This window comes from Hyla sarda, chromosome 1 (assembly GCF_029499605.1).
Source record: "Hyla sarda isolate aHylSar1 chromosome 1, aHylSar1.hap1, whole genome shotgun sequence".
Taxonomy (NCBI): Eukaryota; Metazoa; Chordata; class Amphibia; order Anura; family Hylidae; genus Hyla; species Hyla sarda.
In genome coordinates, this window is record NC_079189.1 from 290,737,765 (window position 1) to 290,744,627 (window position 6,863).

The 6,863-nt window shown below is 43.2% G+C and overlaps 1 pseudogene; it reads left to right on the forward strand.

Moving 5' to 3' along the window:
• Positions 1-2,934: 2,934 nt before the first annotated feature.
• On the forward strand, positions 2,935-6,205 carry LOC130358787 (fragile X messenger ribonucleoprotein 1-like; annotated as a pseudogene).
• Positions 6,206-6,863: the final 658 nt, after the last annotated feature.

Consider the following 6,863-nt stretch of genomic DNA (forward strand, 5'->3'; position numbering starts at 1 on the left):
TCAGTTGTCACTAAGGCGGATGGTATGGTGAGAACCTTAAAGAGATCAGCTGCAGCTCAACAAGAGGACATCTTCACACCTGATGATCCTCAGGTCAGGAGGCCAGAAAAGATGGACGTGAGGACCCATGAGTTACTGGTGGGTGGAATCCCACTGTTTGTGGATTTGGACTGGCTGTATCCAGAGTAATGCCGGACATAATACCCTTTTTGAAGACCCGACCAGAGCCTGGTAACACTGTTCTGATTGACTTTGAAACCAGTTATGGGACAGTGAGCCATGTTATGGAGGTGTGTGCCGTGCTTGAGGTAGAGATTATACTGGGGGAGAGTGTGCCAGAGAAATCGCACACAAAGGTTCCTGAGGTAATGGTGGGTGGTGTGTCACTACCTGACTGTGTAAACTCTGTCCAAGGTGACTCCAACCAATGTCTAGTTGTGAAATCATGTGAGGGTGGGGGACCCCTCTTGAAGATGGATGAGACTATTCACACTCTGCAGGTTGGACTAAAAAAGTCTGGTGAACAGAAAATATTGAATGCAGGGCTGGGAGAAAATTTTATAAAAGGCACTTTGCATGAGTTGGGTCATAGTGCTATGGACTGTCCTGTAAATTTTGAACATGTGCAATGTGATACTGTTTTGTGTGAAAAATGCATGCCTATGTTTTCTAAAGTAATGTGTACTGCTGCCAACTCAGACAGGACAAAAGAAAACCTGTGTGAGCTAATTGTAGATGGTAAAAACATCATTGTTTTGCTAGAGCCTAAGAGTATAATAAGTCTGGTGAAGCCGAACCCTGTTATAGTGTCTATACAGGCAGTTATTTGGGGTTATAAAATTGTAAATGTCTGTATTTATCCTCTTAAGGACCCGGGATTTTTCCGTTTTTGCATTTTCGTTTTTTCCTCCTCACCTTTAAAAAATCATAACTCTTTCAATCTTTCACCTAAAAATCCATATGATGGCTTATTTTTTGCGCCACCAATTCTACTTTGTAATGACGTCAGTCATTTTGCCCAAAAATCTACGGCGAAATGGAAAAAGAAATCAATGTGAGACCATTTTGTAACTTTTGGGGGCTTCCGTTTCTGCACAGTACATTTTTCGGTAAAAATGACACCTTCTTTTTATTCTGTAGGTCCATATGATTAAAATGATACCCTACTTATGTAGGTTTGATTTTGTCATACTTCTGGAAAAAATCAAAACTACATGCAGGAAAATTTATACGTTTAAAATTGTCATCTTCTGACCCCTATAACTTTTTAATTTTTCTGCATATGGGGCGGTAGAAGGGCTAATTTTTTGCGCTGTGATCTGAAGTTTTTAGCGATACCATTGCATTGATAGGACTTATTGATCGCTTTTTATTCATTTTTTCATGATATAGAAAGTGACCAAAAATGCACTATTTTGGACTTTGGATTTTTTTTGCGCGCACGCCATTGACCGTGCGGTTTAATTAAGGATATATTTTTATAATTTGGACATTTCCGCATGCGACGATACCACATATGTTTATTTTTATTTACACAGTTTTTTTTTTAATGGGAAAAGGGGGGTGATTCAAACTTTTAATATGGGAGGGGTTAAATGATCTTTATTCACTTTTTATTTCACTTTTTTTTTGCAGTGTTATAGCTCCCATAGGGACCTATAACACTGCACACACTGATCTTTCACATTGATCACTGGTTTCTCATAAGAAACCAGTGATCGATGATTCTGCCTCTTGACTGCTCATGCCTGGATCTCCGGCACTGAGCAGTCATTCGGCGATCGGACAGCGAGGAGGCAAGTAGGGACCCTCCAGCTGTCCTTTAAGTTGTTCGGAATGCAGCGATTTCGCCGCAGCTATCCCGAACAGCTCCCTGAGCTAACCGGCATGGTTTCACTTTCATTTTAGACGCGGCGTTCAACTTTGAACGCTGCGCCTAAAGGGTTAATAGCGCGCGGCAGCGCGATCAATGCCACACGCTATTAGCCACGGGTCCCGGCCGTTGTTAGAGGCCGGGCCCGCCCCGCGTGGAGCCGGGTGCTGCGCTTACTGCCACAGACAGAATCCTGAGTGAAAGAGATGTGAGGTCTGGACCAAAGAAGGATCGTGACCGGGAAGGTCGAACCTCTGGACCAGATGTTGTTGCAGACCCAGGAGCTCTAGACATCTCTGCCGGTGAGCAGAGAGTTTGTGGCGAAGTAACAAAGAAGTTAGGGAGTGAGCAGAGAGACAGTTCAGAGAGACTGTCCGGGAACTACCCTGAAGCCCAGGTGGTCAACAGCCTTGCAAAGAGGGAGACTACTCCTAAAGATGGAGAAGAGTCTGAACAATTTGGCTTGAAGGAAGAGACAGGCCAAGGACAGGTGACTGTCAGAGGACAAGAGAATGCCTCAAGGTCCAGCAGCGAGACTGAGGAGACTGCTGTGAGTAAGAGATCTCAGAAAGAACAAGCTGGTCTTGATTAGAAAAGGGAGCAGATGCAGAGTCTTCAAGAAACTTTACAGATGGTTTCTGCTAAATTGTTGCAAAAGAAAGAAGAAGTTCATCACCTGACAGAGGAGAAAGAAAAAACACTTGCAGATTTGAATAAAGAGCAGGTAGCAAAGCTTCAGCTGCAGAAAGATGTGGAGCTCCACAAAAGGGAGATTGTGGCTCTGCAGGATCAACTGTTCTGCTCCCAGGATCCTGTGACCAGCAAGGAGATCATTCAAGGAAGAAGTGAATGTTTTGCGTGAGGCATATCAGGCTCTACTAAATGATAACCAGGCTAGGTTGGTAGCCATGGAAGAGCTTGAGAAGGAGAAAGTGGTAATAGCCTGTAAGGTACAGAGCCTGGAGGTGCAGAACAATACGCACATAAAGTCTCATGCAGCTACCTTGGATTCACTGAGAATGAAGCTCCCTGAACAAGAGGCTCAGCTAAAAGTCTATGAGATGTCTCAGATGGAAACTGAGGCAAAAGCAACAGTTCATGTTGAAGAAAAACAGCTTGTAGAGATAAAACTTCTGGAGACAGAGATGTTTACTCTAAAAGTGGCAGAATCTGAGCAATGGACTGAAGAAACAGGGCAGCGAGACTCACAAGAAGCACGGGAGTCTGGATGCAGAGTACGTGATCAGGAAAAGAAAAGCAATACAGACTTAGGCGGTCGGACCCAGCAAAGCTCACACTACGGTGCAACCATTGGTGAGAGAAGGCAGAGGCCTGGAAGGACCATCTTGTTGGCAGCCAGTATCCAGGGCGTTGCCCTGAGCAACAGGGAAAAGGTGAAAGGCTCCAAGGGAGTCTGTGGAACACAAGTTGCGAGAAACCCTCTCTATAAAGTAAAGCTGAAAGTCCCTGAAGACTTATGGCAGATGTGTGCAAAGAAATCTACTCATAAAGACTTTACAAAGGCAGTGGGGTCCTATTGGGTGGATTATGACTCAGAGAATGCCCAGCTGGTCATTAGTGTTGAGCGGCATAGGCCATATTCGAATTCACAATATTTCGCGAATATATGGACGAGTATTCGTCATATATTCGCTAAATTCGCATATTCGTAATATTCGAGATATGCAAAAATTTGCGTATGCGAAAATTTGCACATGCGAAAATTAGCATATGCGAAAATTCACATATGCAGATTTTTGCATATACGAAAATTCACTCGGCGGTCTCACACAGTAGTATTAGAGCCTTCTTTACACTACATAAGCTGGAAGCAGAGAGGGATGATCACTGTGATGTGTACTGTGAAAAAAAGAAATAAAAAAAACTATATTCGTAATTGCGAATATATTGTGCTATATTCGCGAATATTCGTGAATTCGCGAATATGCGATATTTGCGAATAAAATTCGCATTGCGAATATTTACGAGCAACACTACTGGTCATCTTGTCTGACAATGAAGTTACCATTAAGAAGGTGAACATGTTGAGTAACATACATTTCCGAAGTCTTCGGACAAAATTGTCTGTAATATTGAGAATCAAAGAAGCCCGAAAGCATCAGGAAAGCTTATGTCCTTCAGTGTCCAGATTCCATGTGCAATTTGATGTACAAGAAGACTGGATGGGTTTAGTAATCGTCACTTGTGGCACAAATATACAACAAGCAAGGAGGATCCCTGGGGTGACGGCTGTTGTTCTTGATAAAGATACATGTACATGTCATGTGTATGGTGATAACCAAGATGCTGTGAAGAAGGCAAGAGGTTACCTGGAGTTTGCTGAGGAGGTAATCTGGGTTCTCTGAAACTTGGTGGGAAAAGTCATGGGGAAGAAAGGAAGGCACATTAACAAGATTGTTGACCAGTCAACGGTTTTTAGAGTTAGAGTTGCGAGTGATAAGAAGAGTTCCAAAGATAAGGGAGTGGTCCCCTTTGTATTCCTGGGCACAAAGGAAAGTGTCTCTAAGGCAACCATTCTACTGGACTATCACCTCAGCTGTTTGAAGAAAGTGGACAAACTTCAGCTGGGTCGACCGAAGAGGCCCACAGATGCATGGTCATGTGTACACTGTCTTTTGAAGACAAGGGCTCATTCCCGGTGGTCTGAGCAGGGGGGGGGGGGGGATATGTGACAGTGTGGCAAGGAAAGGGTGTATTTCCCTATCTGATCCTGGAGAAACCTCCACCTGGGGTCTAATCAATGATGCAGCAGAGAGGGGAAGCATGTTTAAAAGGAAGTCAGAAAGTGTAGTATGGGCTCTCCCCGGAAGACAGCAAGGTGGTTTTGGGGGGAGGCAGGGGTCCTTGCGAGGAGAACACAGTTAGGGCTGTGAGTGACACCCACAACAGTGAAGTGGATGGCCTAGGATTTTTGTTTGTTCCTTTCTTATGTTTTTTTTATTTATCCTGCAACCTGTCTAATAAAGCTGACGAGGAGCCAGATTTGCAGAAAGGACTTGCTGTTTTGCTGGTTTATTGTGAAGAAACGTGTCCTGTGGCTGTGTCAAGCACGATCCTAGAGCTATCCCCAGGGTGAAATCCTTATATCCATATATATATATATAAATATAAATCCATATATATATATATAAATTTATATATATATTATTTACATATATATATAAATTTATATATATATTATTTACATCTAATATATAAATTTATATATTAGATGTAAATAAACTGATATATATTTATATATTTGTGGTCAGGGCTCAACCCGTAAATGACAAGACGTACCTATACCAGTATCCGCCCTCTCTTCATTGATACCTATAGAGAAATTCATTAAAAACCTATACATAACACTGTATGATAAAAGCGGTTGAACTGTGCCCAAAAACCGCGACCAAGGGTTAGCCTTTAGAGAGCAAAAACACAAAGCCTTGTAGGAAAATCATAATAATTTTATTGAGTTCATAATACCAAATATGTTAAAACATCAGCCACCTGCAGGTTTTCGTGACAGAGACCCTGAGCTTGAAGAAACCATCTCGCCACTTTAATTGGGATTTGAGCAAAGGCTTGGTCTTTGCACTGGCAAATGAAAATTCCCCCATAAAAGGCTAGATACATGGCCACTTTGATCACTAGGCTGGGGATGTGTCCAAACAGCCGTTTGTCTAACGCTTCTGACATGGCCCTGAACATGTCCCCTGAAATCGGTTTCCTGGAGTGACCCTTAGGCACACTACACACCTGAATACCTCTGAATGCTGCTTTAACCGCGTGTACTGAGATAATAGAAGGTCTGTCTGAAAATGATAGCGAAATAAAGTGTTGTAGGCCCGCTAAGTAAACTTTGATGTGTTATGTGACAAGTGAAGTGATGAGTGGCAAAACCCAATAAACGACAAGATGAGAGTAGTGTCAAAGGAAAAGGGGGTGTTGACGTGTCAAAGGCTTTCCTAGTGCTCGGTGCTAGTGAATCCCTAATAAGATTGCCAGCCATTTGCACATAGAAATTTAATCCATCGATAGTGCTTGAAATGGCGGAATGGGAGTGCCAACGGGATCTGCGAGGGGCATGATCTGGGAGAAAAGGTTAAAATTAGCCCTAGACAAGGCATCTGTCGCTACATTCATCATCCCTGGAATGTGCCTACAAACAAAGTTAAACTTGTGCTGTAATGACACAAAGACCAACCTTCCGATAAAAGACATTACCCTAGCATTCTTAGATCTATTTTTGTTGACAATCTCTACCGTAGCCTCATTGTCACAGTAGATTGTCCCAATTGTGTCCCCAAACTTATGCAGCTGCTAAATTAGGATAGACCTCGAATAACGCTGATGTATTGTCAAAACCTGTCATGTTGAGAACCTCGTGAGATCACTGCCCAGCCAGCCAGTGGGACCCCCAAACAGCCCCAAAGCCAACCAATGATGATGCGTCCGTGAATATCGTAGGTGAACTATCCGAGAACTCTGGCACAAACATAGACACTCCATTCCACTGCATGATATATTCATCCCACATGATAAGATCGGCCATTGCCTCCGCTTCCGCTTCCAAATGTCCCAATGAGGAACCGTGTGCAACAGGATCAATAGCCGGGAGACAAACGACCTACCCTGAGGTATTATCCTCATTGCAAATGCCAGCATACCCAGGAGACTTTGTAACTCTACCTTAATCGTGAATCGTGTGAACGCGAACCTATGGATAACGTCTTTTATCCTGGTTAGTTTCTCTCCTGGCAACCGGGCTTGCATATTTATGGTGTCTAGAATTATTCCAAGAAAAGTCATCTATCTAGCCGGACTTTCCGTTTTGCAGGGAGAAACTGGTACCCCTACTTCTGAGAACAGTCCCAACAATTTTCCCAGCCCCTTAGGCTCCTCATTTGGCAGTTCCAGTATGAGAAAATCGTCTAGATAATGGGTAATGTGGGTGCAACCGACAACATTTAAGAGAGCCCTATGCAAA